The following is a 16,199-nucleotide window of genomic DNA, read 5'->3' as shown; positions in this document are numbered from 1 at the left end:
CTTGGCCCTCCCACCCCAGACCCTAGGGGGTAGTTTTGCCTGTTCTTCAATCTTTCCCAGTGCAGCAGAGAGGGGAAGGAGTGGGATGCTGAGCTGGGATATTCCTCAGAGTTGCCAACTGTTGAGAATATTTCCAGATCCGGAGGGGGATGTTTCTTGCCCTGGACTGGCCTTGTGTTACCCAAAGGTCCCACCCGAAGGAATGGGAAATCCTTGGTAGTTACATTTTGTCATTGCACACAGATGGTGAGAGCAGACTGAGCCTTTAGCTCAAGCTGTAGAGGTACCTGCATTGTGCTCTAGAGGTGCCAGGTTTGAGTCTGCCTGTTGGTAGTTACACCTACACCAACTAAAAGAGCAAAGAAACTACTTTCAGTGGCAATGGGTGTTCTGAATAAAAGAAGTGTAAAGTGGCTCTCTCCTTCCCAAGGGGATGGTGCAAGGCCATGGTATAGGGCAGGTGGTAGCTTCTGGATTGCTGCCAGAAGGCTGGTGAAAGGGGTGAGCTGTGATCTCTCAACAGAATAAGCAGAGGGGGAGAGGAATCTCTGACACAGGTAAGACAGCTGCCTCTGTTGCAGTCAGTGAGAGAGAGGCCTGCAGAGAGCATTGCCATTTTGCAAACCAGTCAGCCCAGCTCTGTGCATAGGAACCGCAGTTGTCTTGCACCGCAGGCTGTTGTGTGGGATACTAAAGGGTTGAAAACCACATGTTTAAAAGGTGTTTTCCATCTGGGCAAAGAGGATTCAAGAACTGAACGTGTGCTTTGATTTTTGTAGAACAAGAGTACACTGACCTCTTGTGACTTTCCAATCCAACCATTTTTTCCAGTCATTGATCAACTTCTTAAGACTCAAACGACTCTCCAGTCCTGCTTTCTGTCACAAAAAATGCGCTCTTTCATCTGGAAACTCCTCTCTGACCGGGAACAAGGACTTGCTGATAACAATTACCTCTCCCTGTGGGTATAATGGTTTTCTTGCTCGGTGACACGAGCCCAGTACCATATGAATGAAAGCAATGGGAAGTGAAGCCACCCACATTGCCAGAGTGTGTGGCAATCTGTTGAGATTAAGAATGACTTTGAAGTTGGAGGTGTAAGAAAAGGGATTTGTGTTTTCAACATAACCAGGATATGAGAAAGTTTCTGGCTGGTTGCTTCTTCTGAGAGATGGAACGAGCACCTAAGAGTGTGTCTACACAGCAAAGTTATTTCAAAATAACTTTGTGAGGGTCTGCACAACGCAACTGCTATTTCAAAATAATTTTGATGTCGTAGTTGGCTGATTTTGAAATTGGCACACCTCATTCCACGAGGAATAGCGCCTATTTTGAAATAAGCATTTCCAAATAGGGGCTGTGTGAACAGGAAGTGGGGCTGTTTCAAAGTAAGCTTATTTGGAATAGCTTATTTCAAAATAAAGCTGACGTCTAGACATAATGGCTGAGTCAATGCCACATCCCCCTTTTGGAAGCACCCTTCTCCCTCATATTTTTCAGGAAGAAGGGTTCTTTCAAAAAATGGGGTTTGTGAATGAACCCCGTCTACCCAGCTTGTTTTTTTTCCCGAAAACAGCACTTCCAGAACAGCGCGTGGCCATTATTATGCAAATTAGGTTCACAGTATGTAAATCAATGCCTCATTTGCATTTCTGATTAGCCATATTTGCATTCACCTTCCAAAAAGGGTATGTAGTGTAGATGCAGCCAGTATGTCAGAATAGCGCTTCCAGGGGATCTAATCCAAAATAGGTTCTATTATGTGTGGATGCATTATTTTGAAATAAATCTTGCAGCTTCCCTGTAGTGTGGATGCATTATTCCGGAGTAATAACTCCAGAATAAGCTATTCTAGAATAACACTGCAGTGTAGACAGACCCCAAGAGAGGACTCTGTAGTGCCTGGATTCCATGCGTCCTGTCTGACAGCTCACCTCATATGCATTCCATCCTTCAATTAAAAAAGCCAATCATGTCCAAAGAAGTGAGCGCAGGTGCAGAGGCAGTGAAAGCACAGCACAGTGGGGGAGAAGCGAACCAAGCTCTGGGAAGACATGCTGCCAAAATAGGAGACAAAAGCTGGGTCAGGGCCTCATCTAGCGTAAACTAGCACAGGTCCATTTACCCCAGGTGAGACTCTGGCCCTGACAGGGTCAAGACCTTCAGCAGGGGTAGGAGGCCAAACCATCTTAAACGAGCCCTACCAGAAAGCACCACTCCTGTGGCACACCCCTGCTCTCATGAACAGCCTGCAAATTGAGGCAGAGAGGGGGTGTGGTGGAGCTTGGGCAAGCAGGGTTGTATTAAAGTGAATTAAAAAAGCACATGGGGGAACTGCTCCAGTACTGCACTAGAAAGAAAAGGGCTTCTCAAAGCAGACAAGGGATCCAGGAGCCGTTCTGTAAACCCCAAAACTGGCACCTTATGTGGACACCAGCAACCTGAAACGTGCTCAGTGCTCAAACTTGAATTAACATGAGTTTTCAGAACTGTCCTTGAATCGAGGTGGTACAATCCCATTTCCCTACATCATTGGGAACGATCTAACATGTGAGCTTTTTCTGGACTTCCCCACCCAGTGTTCTCAGTGGCAACATTGCAAGGTTTGCGCTTTTTTCAACCAGCTCTCGGGCTGTGTCTACACTTGCATTCCTCTTTTGAAAGAGGTAAGCAAATGAGGGGCATTGAAAATGCAAACAAGGCGCAGATTTGCATATCTGACATCTCATTTGCATATTCTAATTTCAAAATCTCTTTGTTGGAAAGAAGAAAACCAGTGTAGACGCTGCTCTTTTGAAAGTAAACCCCACCTTCGAAAGAATCCTTCTTCCCGTTTTCTATGGGAAGGATTCTTTCCAAGATGGGGTTTACTTTTGAAAGAGCAGCGTCTACACTGGTTTTCTTCTTTCGAAAGAAGAATATGCAAATGAGATGCCAGATATGCAAATCTGCATCTTATTTGCATTTTCGATTTCCCTCATGTGCATACCTCTTTCGAAAGAGGAATGCGAGTGCAGACACAGCCTACTTGGTTTGTCACTCCCCTGTTGCTGTGAGAAGCCCACCCAAAGAGGTGAAACTGACAGAAGCCCCAGGCCTGCTACTGACTGAGCAGAACCTCACTGGGTATGGGGGCAGCAGGAGGGGCTCCTGTGTAGCACAATTCACATGACCGGGCCTAAGTGACTATCCACAAAGGGTGAAATTGCGGTTGTACTGGCCTCAGTGGGAAGTTTGCTGCTGACTGCACAGCCGCCAGGATTTCGCACGAAGAAGGGAAATGGCGAAACCGACTGTACTCAGAGCACCATCAAATATGCAAAGGAAACAAGGTGGAAAAGCTAGTGACAACTTCTTGTTCTTCCTCTAGTCGTCCAGGTACTGTCATCTGGTATGTCTCTTGCAGGCAAAATAAGCTCAGGGAGGGCTGAGGTGACTAAGCTGATGAGGCACCTTTTCTGCTGCCCCTTGATGACTTGAATTTTCTGCTGGTGCCATTTGATCTAGCTTGAATTCCCAGACAGCTAAAAACTCATTTCTTCCACTGTTTAAAGTGTGTGTGATTAATTATGGACCCCAAGATTGGGTGATTTGCCCATCGCTGATGTTTAAATTGCTTTCCAGCTTTAGCAAGCCCGAGTTAGTTATTCAGACAGCTCGTGTGAATGCACCTCATTATAGCACCCATTGCTTTCTGTTCCTGGAGCCAGGACTTGTTATCAGCATGCTGCAAGGAAAATTAAATGGGCTGCTTTGTGCTTAGATTCTCTGATGCTGGCTTGTCTCCTTCTGCTGGGAATGTTGACAACCCTGCATGACGCAAGAGGGACTGAGCAGGGCATGGGGGTGTGGAGAGGCTGCTCTGACCCCCTGTGTAATCACAGCTGGTGCTGGCAGAAGGGGATCTGCTGCAGAAGGCCCTTGGGATGGAGTGTCCTTTGGGGGTGGGTAAGGATGAGATTGAGAAAGGCCCTGGGAGAGGAAACCAGTATGGAGAAAAATGACAGTGCTGGGAAGGGCAGCAGGAGCAACTTTTCCTGCCCCGCCCCCCAAAGTTAGTTTCATTTGTGGGGCGGCTGGGGAAGATGGGGTGCTAAGGGGCTGCTGGCGTAGGAGTGTAAGTGAGGGGAAGAGGAGACAGCCAGAATGAGAGGCTGAGATAAGGCCTGATCTTCCACTTGTGAAAACCAGCATCGCCTCATTGACTTTAGTAGCTGCTGATTGATGCCAGCGGAGGACCGGTCCCATTGGGAAGGGGTGAGGGCCCATGACTGAGTGCAGGGAGGGAGAGGCAGCCTGGGAAGGAAAAGGGAGAGAGGCTGGTGTGATGGAGTAGGGGGAGTGCATGTGTGAGTCAGGCTGCATGTCTGAGGCAAGCAGAATAGCTCCCAGTGGCTAAGGATGACCCTGGGGCTACAACTGGCAGGTTACACCTCTGCCCTGAACAAAGAGGAGGGAGGAGCTGAGCTGGGTTTTGAATCGGGGGTGGCAGTTAGAGGCTAGGTAAAGGGAGAGCTGGAAAGAGCCAGCCGGAGGAGGGGGAAAGCTACACCCCAGAGGGGCACCCCTCGGGGTCTTCTCCCCAGGATAGGTTGGAAGGACTGTCTCTGGCTGCTGTACTGTCGCTTCTGTGAGAAACTGGGCATCTGTTGCCTAATAAACCTCCTGTTGTACCTGCTGAGTGAGTGTCACTCCTGCCAGCGGACGGGGTGCAGTGCAGGGGGACCCCTGAACCCCATCACAGCTGGTGCCTCCCCACCCCACAGCCAGGCCACCCCTGCCGACAGCACGGCCTCCATCACTCCTTCGGGTCGGGTGGTGCTTGACTGATGAGGTGCTGCTCTTGCTCTGGGGAGCCAGTCCCTGTGCCAGTGGCACGCTCATTACTCACACTCGTTCTCTGCCGTGTCTGTGCGGCTCACGGCTGGGGCTGTGCTCTGCCAAGCACGCAGGCCTCTCGCTTTGTGGGCCGGCTCTTGCCGTGGTGCGTCCCAACAGCCTCTGTGCCGGAGGGATCACCACAGCTGCAATGCCAGCCCAGCCCTGCTGCAGCTCGAAGGCACTGCTGCTACCCAAGAGCTGCCTCACCTTCCCTTACCATGGGGAGCTGCTTGGTGGGCGGGAAGCATCTTGCTGGTCATGAAACTCCAGTGCTGAAAGGCTTTCTGTCCCATAGGTCCCAATCCCCTTCGGCCTAGAGCTACAAAGGTGTTCAGGCACCTCCCTGATTGATTTCAATGGCAAGTACCTCAGTTGCTTTGAGGATCTGGGCCCAGGTCATCAGAGAGTTGGAATTTGATGGCAGAGGACATGGAGAGCCCTTTTACAAAAGGTGCCCTGGGCTCTGAATGGCCGCAGCAGTGAGGACCTTACACGTCGGCCAAACGCCAAGACTCCCCCCACCCCAGGGGGTCAAGCGTCCATGCTGGGTTGTCTGGGGCTGCCCAAGGACATCTGCCTCGGAGCCACCTGCCCTGTTTTGGTGCTGCACCTGCATGGTCCTTGGAAGCCAAGCTAGCGCGCAAGAGCCGGCATAGTCCCAGAACTAGAGGGGTGATGTGTGTTTACAGCTCAGTTGACCACTACGGGCGATGTGTATTTATTCTGTGCTGCGCAGGGGATAGAGATCCCTGCTGTGCTCAACGTGGTACGAGCATCTCAGTCAGATCCACGCAAGGCACGTCTTGCTCAGGGCATTACTCAGCCTGCTGCAGCAGTAAAGTGCTTCCAGGCTGGGCAAAGCTGCGCCATTGGCCATACAGCTTTTTAGAGTCAGAAGAGAACACCTGATTCTCTGGTCTGACCTCCTGCCTATCGCAGGCCTCCAGTGCCCCCTACGAAACCCAACCACCTATGTTCGACCATCGTGCTAAGGCCCATGGGAGACTTGATAGGTACTGCAGGCAGAGCAGCGGAGGGGGAGGTGCATTGGTCCCCCAGGCCCCTGCAGCGGCAGAAAATGATTGAGCTATACCCAGCTAAGCCACCCACCCCCCCAGAGAGGAAGGTGAACGAAGCCCCGAAGGACCTGGGCGAGGAGGCCTGCCCCACCCCACAAGAGCACCCCACTGGTGTTCAGTTAGGCCCTGAGTAGTTAGCAAGAAGCAGCTGGCCAAGCACTTGAGGGAGAGAAGACACCTGGTGCCCCTTCAGGGCTCTGACCCCCTAATTCCAACCCTCTTCCCCAGCAGCAAAACCAGGAAGGCCTACAAAGCCAGTGTGCTTGTGCTGGCATGCCTGCATGGGGCAGGGGTTGCTCTTCACTGCGCCCCTGAGCTGCCCAGCTAAGCCAGCAACAGGATGCAGTACGCACTTGGTCCTGGCCAGAGAGCGTCCCTGCTCCCTGGGGTTGCAGGCTAAACAGCCAAGATGGGCTGGTGGGCGACAGCAGCACAGAGCGCTGAAGTGCTGGGCCAAGGTCCCACAGCAGAGCCTGTGCTGAGAAGCCGGTGTCCTGCCCGCCTCTCCCTACGGGAAACACAGCTCAGTTTCTTAGAGCTGTCTGCTGGTGCCCGCTCCTTTGCAAGGTGCGAGGACACTCTCCATTAACACCGACAAACAGGGTGAGGGTCTCCGACTCCATCTCCAACCCCTCAAATCCCTGCAGCAGAGAACAGCCAGACTCACTGCACTTGTGCGGCGTTCTGCTGCAACTGCTTGGGCAATGCAATAGGCTTGTTTCAGCAGGGGCTTGTTTCAGGCCGGCGTGGGGAGACAGAGAGGACGCACTGATGTGGTTGGAGGCAGGGAGGTGAGAGTCGAGCTCCCCTCTCAATCCCCTGGGCTCTTGGTTCCGCGTTCTCCGGTGTCTTTTTTTAGAAACAGTGGCAGATTCGCGAGCCATGCTGTTTCCGAAGGGACGTATAAAGCAAACAGCCTGCCATCTGCTCTGTTGTCCTGCAGCGGCAGCTGGGGCTGGGGGAGAGGGAGCCCCAGCCAGGGGAAGGGAGGGGGGAATGAGGGAAATGGAGGAGATAATGAAAGCAAAAGGGGTGAGGAGGGGGTAAAAAGAGAGCAAGGGAGAGAAAAAGAGGATAGCTCAGTGGTTTGAGCATTGGCCTGCTAAACCCAGAGTTGTGAGTTCAATCCTTGAGGAGGCCATTTAGGGATTGGGGGGAATCTGGCAGGGTTGGTATTTGGTCCTACCAAGAGGGCAGGGGACTGGACTCAATGAGGTCTCTTCCAGCTCTGTGAGATGTGTATTACAACATCTTAGTGGGGAGAGTGCAAAAGACAGATAAGGGGTGGCTGAAAAGAGCTAGATGCCTGCTAGGTAGGAATGGGGGGGTGGGTGAGTGAGGAGATATGAGGGGGAGACAGGCACAGAAAAGCTCTGTAGCCAGGCATGGCAGCAGAGTTCTTCTCTCTTCTCCAGGCCAGCTCCCTGCCCTTGGAGGTCTCCCTTGCCCCCATGAGTGGGCAGCTCTGGCATTTCTGCCCCAAGCAGGCCTCATGGCAAAAGAAACAAATGACTCAGTAGCCTGTGGGGGCCCCTGCCACACCACCCCCTGTCTTGGCTTTCAGTGACTGCCACAGGCTAGAGCCTGAACTCCAGGCTTGGCAGCAGAGTAAATAACAGCAACAGTGGCCTCTCCAGCCAGCAGTGGGGAGCAGGGGCTGCCTTTAATCAAAGGCAAATAACAGCTGGTATTCTCTGGCCTGTTAGCCAATTGGAAGATAATGCTCCAGCCAGACATACCCCTGAGGGGAACACAGCGACTGCCACAGTGCTGGGTTCTGGCCAGCCACAGGTGCTCTACACAGATAGCACCATGGTGAGTGGTGAGTAGTGATGGGAAAGCCCTCATGGGGCAGTTAGTGTGTCCTGCCCCTGCCTCCCACCCAGTGCAGGGTTGTGCTGGCCCATGTGTTCTCCAGACAGTGCTGAGGTCAGTTGTCCCCAGCGCTGGGGAGGTGACCTGCCTGTGGAAAGCAGTGTGTTGGCTGGGATAGTCAATTCCTTTGTCAAGGCATAGTCAAGATCCACACTCCAGCAGAAATAACAACAGTAGTGGTAGTGGTAGTCCAGGGTCCATTCAAAAGCATCTGTTGGTCCACATTTGTTGACTACCCCGTGGAAAAGTCTGTGGTGTTCCGCTCCTCCCAGCTGCAGAGCTGTCGCCCCATTGCACAAACGCACCTTCCCTTGGTGGGACACCAATTACCCCGTGCAAGCAGGGAGCAAAGGCCAAGAATCCCCACTGTATTTAGGCACCTGACTCCTGCTGATTTTAATGGAATTTAGGAACCTAAATATATTTTAAGAGCCCTAGCCTGCAAGATTTATTGCTGCTGCCTGCCACCCAGCCTGCATTGTCCTGCTGTGCTCTGTTCCATCCATTGTGGAGATGAGTCTGAGCTGAATCCCTGCCTCCAAACTCTCTAAATGCCAAGGGCTGCTACAAACACCCAGGCCCCAAATACCCCTAAGCCCCAGAGCACTCGGCATCTGTGTCGCTTACAGTGAAAGACTGAGCCAATCCTCGCTGCTGTGTGTACCTCAAGTACCTGCCCAGTGGCAGAAGCAGGGATATGGCCTCTAACTGCCATGGCCCCAAGAGGTCTTGATGGGTCTCTTACCTGCTCTCTACCTTCCCTTTCTTGTTGCACGGCTCTTTTCAGGCTTTCACAGTCACACTGTGGACACAGAACCTGTGGCTGTGTTTGCCTGGCTGTCACGTCTCCTCCCTTACTGGGGCTTAGAAAACATACTAGTATGACGAGCGTCACCAGACGGCACAGCTCCACAGTTTTCCATGCTGCTTTCCCCCCTCGTCGTGCGAGCAAGTTTTTAGTTTGGAAAGAAATCTTGGTGTGATGTGGTGGTGTTGGGGGTTACACAAGGTCCTGAGTAAAGGGAACTGCAGGAGTGGTAGAAGCATCAGAGCTCCGCTTCCCTTTTTGACTAGAGTCCAGTCATTAGGCTGAGTTACACCCTGGGAATCAGATGGGGAATTGGCTATATCCTCAAAAGAAGGGCTTGCCCTGCCCCTATTCCACACAAGGTGTACATATGTCAGTACACCAAGTTACCGTACAATCCATGGAGAAGCTGGTCAGCAAGACCCCCCCACAATCTGCACAGCAGAGCAATGATGCTGGCATTAGAAGACCTCACTGGGTTGAAAGAAGGGGCACCAATACCGTATGTGCCCAGAGACAGAAGGACACTTTCTTTGAGGCCTAATCCTGCAAGCTTGAGAGCTGCTCCTGGAGATGCAGAGGGCCCTGATCTCCGAATGATTTCAGTGTTCAGCAGTTCTGGCGATGGCTAAACACCTGGCAGGCGGCAGCCCCTCCTGAGAACACCAGCCAGTTTGCTAAGGAACAATCGTGCATTGGCTGTTGAGATGGGAATGTGAGAGCAAGTATGACTTCAGAGTCTGTTCCAGAGCCATTGCTGTGATTTGCTGCTCCTCCCCTTCGGAGAGCGGTAGCCCCACGGCCTGCATGCCCACTGCCCAAACACAGCTCCTTGGTGGGACACTGATTACCCAGTGCAAGAGGGAAGCTAAGGCCAAAGATCTCCAATGTATTTAGACACCTGAATCCCATTGATGTTAATGGATTTTAGGAATCTAAATACATTTGAGGATCTGGTACATGTGTTCAGATTCATTTCCCTACACGTATGTGACCACACACATCTCTTCCCCAATGGGAGATCACAGATACACTGCTCATCAGTTGGGAAGCCGGACCCACCTTTAGATGGGTCCTGTGTCCGTGTTTAAAAAGGGAAGGAATTCCTCCTTCATAACCCTTCATGTTTTCTACACTAGTCTTCCTCTGCCCCTCGGATCCTGTGTCGTGTCTCTGCACAGTGAAATGGGCCCTTCCAGGAATAAATCAGGATGTCAAAACCCAGGCTACAGGGCCTGGCTTGAGGCAAGGGCCTGGGCTGGAGGGAACCCGAGAATACAGTCTGAGTTCAGAGGGTCAAGGCCAAAAGCCTGTACCAGTGCTATGCGTTAGCATCAGGTTAGAGCTAAGGTCAGTGAGTGGCACCAGTCTGGAGCCGAGTGAGTCAGCCAAAGTAGAAGTAGAGGGACATAGGCAGGGCAGAGTGTCAGGAATTGAGCAGAGGACCAGGAACTGAGGCAGGGTGAGTCATGAGGCATGGAACAGGGGACCAGGAACAAGACAAGGTCAGAAGCCACATGTGGGTCTGTTTGTAGCAGATAGCCAAGGACCCACCTTGTTGCATAGACAGCCTCCGGGTGTTTACCTGAGGCCTTCAATATCATGCTTGGGCCAGTTGGAGACTGTGATCGGCTCTGCTGGTCAAGACCGCAGTGGGCAGGACATCCTGGCTACGTCTACACATGAAGCCAGCATCGAAATAGGCTATTTCGATGAATAACGTCTACATGTCCTCCAGGGCTGGCAACGTTGATGTTCAACTTTGACGTTGCGCGGCACCACATAGAAATAGGCGCAGCGAGGGAACGTCTACACGCCAAAGTAGCACACATCGAAATAAGGGTGCCAGGCACAGCTGCAGACAGGGTCACAGGGCGGACTCAACAGCAAGCCGCTCCCTTAAAGGGCCCCTCCCAGACACAGTTGCACTAAACAACACAAGATACACAGAGCCGACAACTGGTTGCAGACCCTGTGCCTGCAGCATGGATCCCCAGCTGTCGCAGCAGCAGCCAGAAGCCCTGGGCTAAGGGCTGCTGCCCACGGTGACCATAGAGCCCCGCAGGGGCTGGAGAGAGAGCATCTCTCAACCCCCCAGCTGATGGCCGCCATGGAGGACCCAGCAATTTCGACGTTGCGGAATGCGGATCGTCTACACAGTCCCTACTTCGACGTTGAACGTCGAAGTAGGGCGCTATTCCAATCCCCTCATGAGGTTAGCGACTTCGACGTCTCGCCGCCTAACGTCGAAGTTAACTTCGAAATAGCGCCCGACGCATGTAGCCGTGACGGGCGCTATTTCGAAGTTAGTGCCGCTACTTCGAAGTAGCGTGCACGTGTAGACACAGCTCCTGTGGCGTTTGAACCCACAGGGCTCTTAGACTGCTGTTCCTCACTTCACCAGGGTCACTGCAGGTGGTGTGGACACAGCAGCCACCCAGGAGCCAACAGACTGGGTTCCAGACCCAGGCATCCGCACACATGTGGTTTCAGGGAGCTCTTTACTGCTGCCCGTGGGTAAGCCCCTGCTCACAGCATTGTGCCCTCATTGGTTTCCTCTCCTCCGAGTGTGCTGGTGTGAGTGGAGAGGTTTAAGGGGTGGTGGGTAGGCAGTAGCATCCTTGACCAGTCCAGACTGAGGTGCAGGCTCCCTTCAGCACCTCGGACAGCACAGCTCAATGATCTGCTGGATCCCCTCCCAGCCCGAGCCAGGAGGTTATGCTGAAGGCTGACTCTAAGGCTGGATGGCAGGGTGGGGAGATCACAGATCTGAAGATCAGAAGGGACCATCCTGCTCCCTCCTGCTTATTTTGTTTTGCTTCCGAAAGAGCAAAGACTTTCATTCTGTAGCCCTTTGGCTCCTCTTTAGGGACCAATATGCCAAGTTGACGGCGCCAGATATGCAGCTGCTCTGAAGCTGCGGCTTAGGTGTGGGTTATTTTTGCAGACAAATCCTCTTTTGTATCAGATTTGACATCAGACAATCCCTCCCATGCGCTCCCTTTCTTGCTCCCTCTGTCTTTCACTATCTCATTCTCTCTGTCAGCCACTGCATTTTGTCGTCCCTCGCCCCAGCTCTTTCTCTGCATCGCTTCCCTTTTCCACCTCATTTTTGATTCCTGTTTTCCTAGAACTATCTCTCCACGCATCACTTTCTGTTCTCTCCTTAACCCTTGAGGCGCCTCTCTTCTTTCCATATTAATCTACTTTTTATCATCCCCCTCTCCCTCTCTCTATTCTCTCTCCTCCTTCCCCCACTCCCTCCCTGCCCAGTTGCTCATTTTTGCAAGGAGTCAGGAGTTTATCAGCTCTGCCTCGAGTCCTGCACAGAGAGTCGAGGCACCAAACCGCCAGTGGAGGTGCATCTGGCATGGCATTTCTACAGTGAATGGAGCCTGGACTACCTCGGAGAAGCATTAATCATTTTGCAGGCCAAGCCCTTGCACCCCATTCAGTCTAGTGTCACACTCTATGGCTAACAACCAATGGCAGCATGAAGAAGGACTCAAGACAGGAGTATGTACAAGCACTTAGAGATGATGGTGGGAAGAACTACAGAAAATCCCTAGATGGATAAGAACAACTGCATTCACCTAGGATTCTAATAACAGTCCTAACCCTCACTGAACGGCATTGTAGTTTGGGCCTACACACCTGGGAATGGGGTAGGAAATTGCAGATATTTACAGGTGCCGAAGAGACAAACCAGCACCCACAGATCTGTATCCAAAGTCCATTCCAGCCAAGAAAATCCACTTCAGAGTCTCCTCTCCCCAGTGTGCTGCACCCAGAGTCCATCCCAGCAGGACAGAGGGATCCAGTTCAGTTTCTTACCCATGTTCTCCTCCCACCAACCATCCCCGGTTGCTCATCCACTTCAGCCGTTCCTTCCAAGGCTCTCCTAACCCACACACAACCCGGTGTGGCCCCTGATTTCTCCCTGGCAGGATACAGGTGCCTCTGTGGACTTCAGTGGGAGCTACTGGTATCCTGCAGAGGAAGAACTTGGTCTGAGGCTTTATGTGGCCTCCTGGAGAAAATTCTAATCTGGGCTAACCAGATCACTTTGCCTGTGTTTCTGGACATTCCCAAGAATACCAGGGGTATTTACACAAGCCCTTGCATTTCCCACTGCCTGTTAGTGATCGTCTCCCTGGTGCTCAGGAGACAGTACCACAGCCTGAGCGCTGAACTCAGCATGGGTCCCACACCACACGGCCCTTTTCCTAAAGAATCCAGAAGGGGTTGCTCTTCTCCAGCTCCCCCTTCTTCCAGGAACAGTTCAGTGCCTGGTACACTGGTGCCTTTAAAAATGGGTCTGCCTGTGTGGTGATGCAGATGACAGGCCAGTTCTCAGCCCTCTGGTGCCCTGGGACGCTCAACCGGGATAGTCCAATGTAGGACACTCCAGCAGGACCAAGGAGGAGGGGTGAGGGAATGGGTCTGGCAGGACAGCACACCCAGGCTATTCAACACCAGGGTCTCAGCAAGAGAGACGGCTCCCTCAAGAGCAGCTCAGAAGCCGCTTGCGAAAGTCATGGTCTTTCCCGGGGTAGCTGGTTTTTAAGGGCACGGTAAAGACAGCATCCTGATACTTCCGACAAACCTGTGGCACTCCCAGCACTTTCCATCACTAAAACAAGAGGTGAGATAAGCTGGGAGACTGTCCCACAATCTCCCAGCGCTGGGTGTGCCCACAGAGGAGATTTTCATTGGGGCCCATCTCTAATTAAAAATGGAAAAAGGAATCCACTTGCTTTCCAGCCTTGCTGCGGTTTGTTGAACGTTTGTGTTTCTTTCAGCTGGGAGGATGAAGGCAGAGTGGCCAGTTTCAATTCTGGCTCTAGGTTCTCTCCCTGCTCCCTGCAAGGCAGTTAAGCTCATGTGGAGCTCTAAACCAAAGAGTAGTCGCATTCCAATATACTAAACTGCAGAGTCCCCACCCCTGCTTTCTAGCACTTTTGTTCATAAGAAACAGTAATGTTACTGAGCGTTTCCTTAGCACCTTGATTCCAAGGATCACAAGGAGACCAAATAACACTGACTGGAGCCTCCTAACATCTCTGCCCTGTCATGATTTTAATCCCCATTGGGAAACTGAGGCACAACAAGACAAAGGCTACGTCTACACGTGCACCCAACTTCGAAATAGCTTATTTCGATGTTGCGACATCGAAATAGGCTATTTCGATGAATAACGTCTACACGTCCTCCAGGGCTGGCAACGTCGATGTTCAACTTCGACGTTGCTCAGCCCAACATCGAAATAGGCACAGCGAGGGAACGTCTACACGCCAAAGTAGCACACATCGAAATAAGGGAGCCAGGCACAGCTGCAGACAGGGTCACGGGGCGGACTCAACAGCAAGTCACTCCCTTAAAGGGCCCCTCCCAGACACACTTTCATTAAACAGTGCAAGATACACAGAGCCAACAACTAGTTGCAGACCCTGTATATGCAGCACGGACCCCCAGCTGCAGCAGCAGCAGCCAGAAGCCCTGGGCTAAGGGCTGCTGCCCACGGTGACCACAGAGCCCCGCAAGGGCTGGAGAGAGAGTATCTCTCAACCCCCCAGCTGATGGCCGCCATGGAGGACCCCGCTATTTCGATGTTGCGGGACGTGGATCGTCTACACGTCCCTACTTCGATGTTGAACGTCGAAGTAGGGCGCTATTCCCATCCACTCATAGGGTTAGCGACTTCGACGTCTCGCCGCCTAACGTCGATTTCAACTTCGAAATAGCGCCCAACACGTGTAGACGTGACGGGCGCTATTTCGAAGTTACTGCCGCTACTTCGAAGTAGCGTGCACGTGTAGACGCAGCTTAAGGGTCAGCCAGTGTAATCCACATTGACTCCAGCATAGCAACATCAGTTTATGCTTTCTGAGGCTCTGGCTCAATGTGATCTTGTACTTAAGGGTAGACTAAGGATTAGAATCCAGGAGTCCTGGTTCTCAGGTCTAGCCATTAGGCCTGTTACTGTTTCCCTTGCCTGGCATGTGCACCAGCTCATTCCACACTGTGGTGCTAAAGCATCAGGAAGCAGGAGAGGGAAACAACTGCAAGGGCTTCAAGGTAAATGCTGTGCAGAGGAGCCAAAGCATGCACATGCCGGCATTGCCCAGGCTTAAGGCCTGCCGTCCTCAGGGGCCCTGAGTGGTGAGGGGTGGGGAAGCTGAGGGATGTCACCTCCTCAGCCCTAGAGGCATCAGTAAAAACAGGATGAGACCCTGTGGCAAAGCCTTCATCTCCTGTCTGCCGCCACTCAGCCTGAAAACTGAATCTCCTACAAGAGGCCTTGTGTCAGCCCTGCACAGCCTTTCTGGCTTTATGGAGTCTTGGATGAGATGGGGCAGAGAAGAGGAGGGGATGGAGCCTTCATCCGAGAGCACTGGGAACCAGTCCAAGTAATCCATGGGAGTCCCTGCTGTGCCTCTGCAGCAACAGGAGGGGAGAAAGTGGTATGTGAGTGCATGCGCGCACACACATGGAGGCAGACACAGATTTATCACTGTTTACATCCTTGCTTCTCCAGGATTTCCTATCACGCTCGCTCCCTGGCTCTGCTGCGGTCATGAAGATGAGGCTGGCGGCCCGATGGACTCATTTGCATAATGGATCCAGCAGTGACTGTAACAATGGCAGTGCATGAGCGAGTGTGCAGGGTTTGGAGGGTTGTGAAGGAGCTGGCAGTCCAGACAGCATGCCATCAGGGGGCACTCCAACACCGCTCCTGGCTGCGCCCCTGGCTGAGCTCTTGGTAGTGAGAGCAGACACGTTCCTTAAGCTGGCTGTCGCTTCCCCAGGCCTTAGCCTGCTTGTGTGGCTTGGATCTCAATCTTCTGGGTGAGGGGGTGGCGAGCAGAGATCTTCCCAGTCACAGGAGGGGGGTTGCAAACCCACTTGACTTTCTGCAAAGCTGAAGCAATAACAAACACCAGTGGCATGAGAGAAATGGCTGAGACAGTCTGTCACCCAGGCACACCCGCACACAGTCTCAGTTCATATACATATTCAATCACACTTCCCCGGCATGACAAATGAAGGCATCGCATTCCTAGACACACACCCTCTGGAGAGGGATGTAGGGAATGTGGAATCTTCGGGAACCTTTCACCTTCAGGTTACCCACTCCAGTCTGGGAAATAGAATTGCTGGGGAGGGGGCGGCGGGGGGCATGGCTTGTTGAGCAGTTTACTCCCCACTCAGGATGCAAAACACCTCAACTCTGATACTAATACTTGGGCACCACAGAGGTGGCTGAAAGAATGCAAATATCAGGGGCTGGATTCTGCTCCCTTACACTGCATAGGCCTTTCCTCCATTGGTTTCAGCAGAGCTGTCTGTGGAGGAGGGGCCACGCCTCATTGAGAAAGGGTGGCAGAATTGGGCAGCAGTGACTCAGCCCTCACAACCCACCTGTGAGCTAGCTAATTGATAGAGCTCCCTTCATTTATCACTGGGGGTGGGAACAGGGGAGGGGAGGGGGAAGCAGCACCAGCTTAATAGCACTTTGCAACACTGTGCAGACAGATAGGCCAGGCAGTGAAGAA

This window comes from Carettochelys insculpta, chromosome 1 (assembly GCF_033958435.1).
Source record: "Carettochelys insculpta isolate YL-2023 chromosome 1, ASM3395843v1, whole genome shotgun sequence".
NCBI lineage: Eukaryota > Metazoa > Chordata > Testudines > Carettochelyidae > Carettochelys > Carettochelys insculpta.
Note: the sequence above shows the minus strand (reverse complement) of the source record.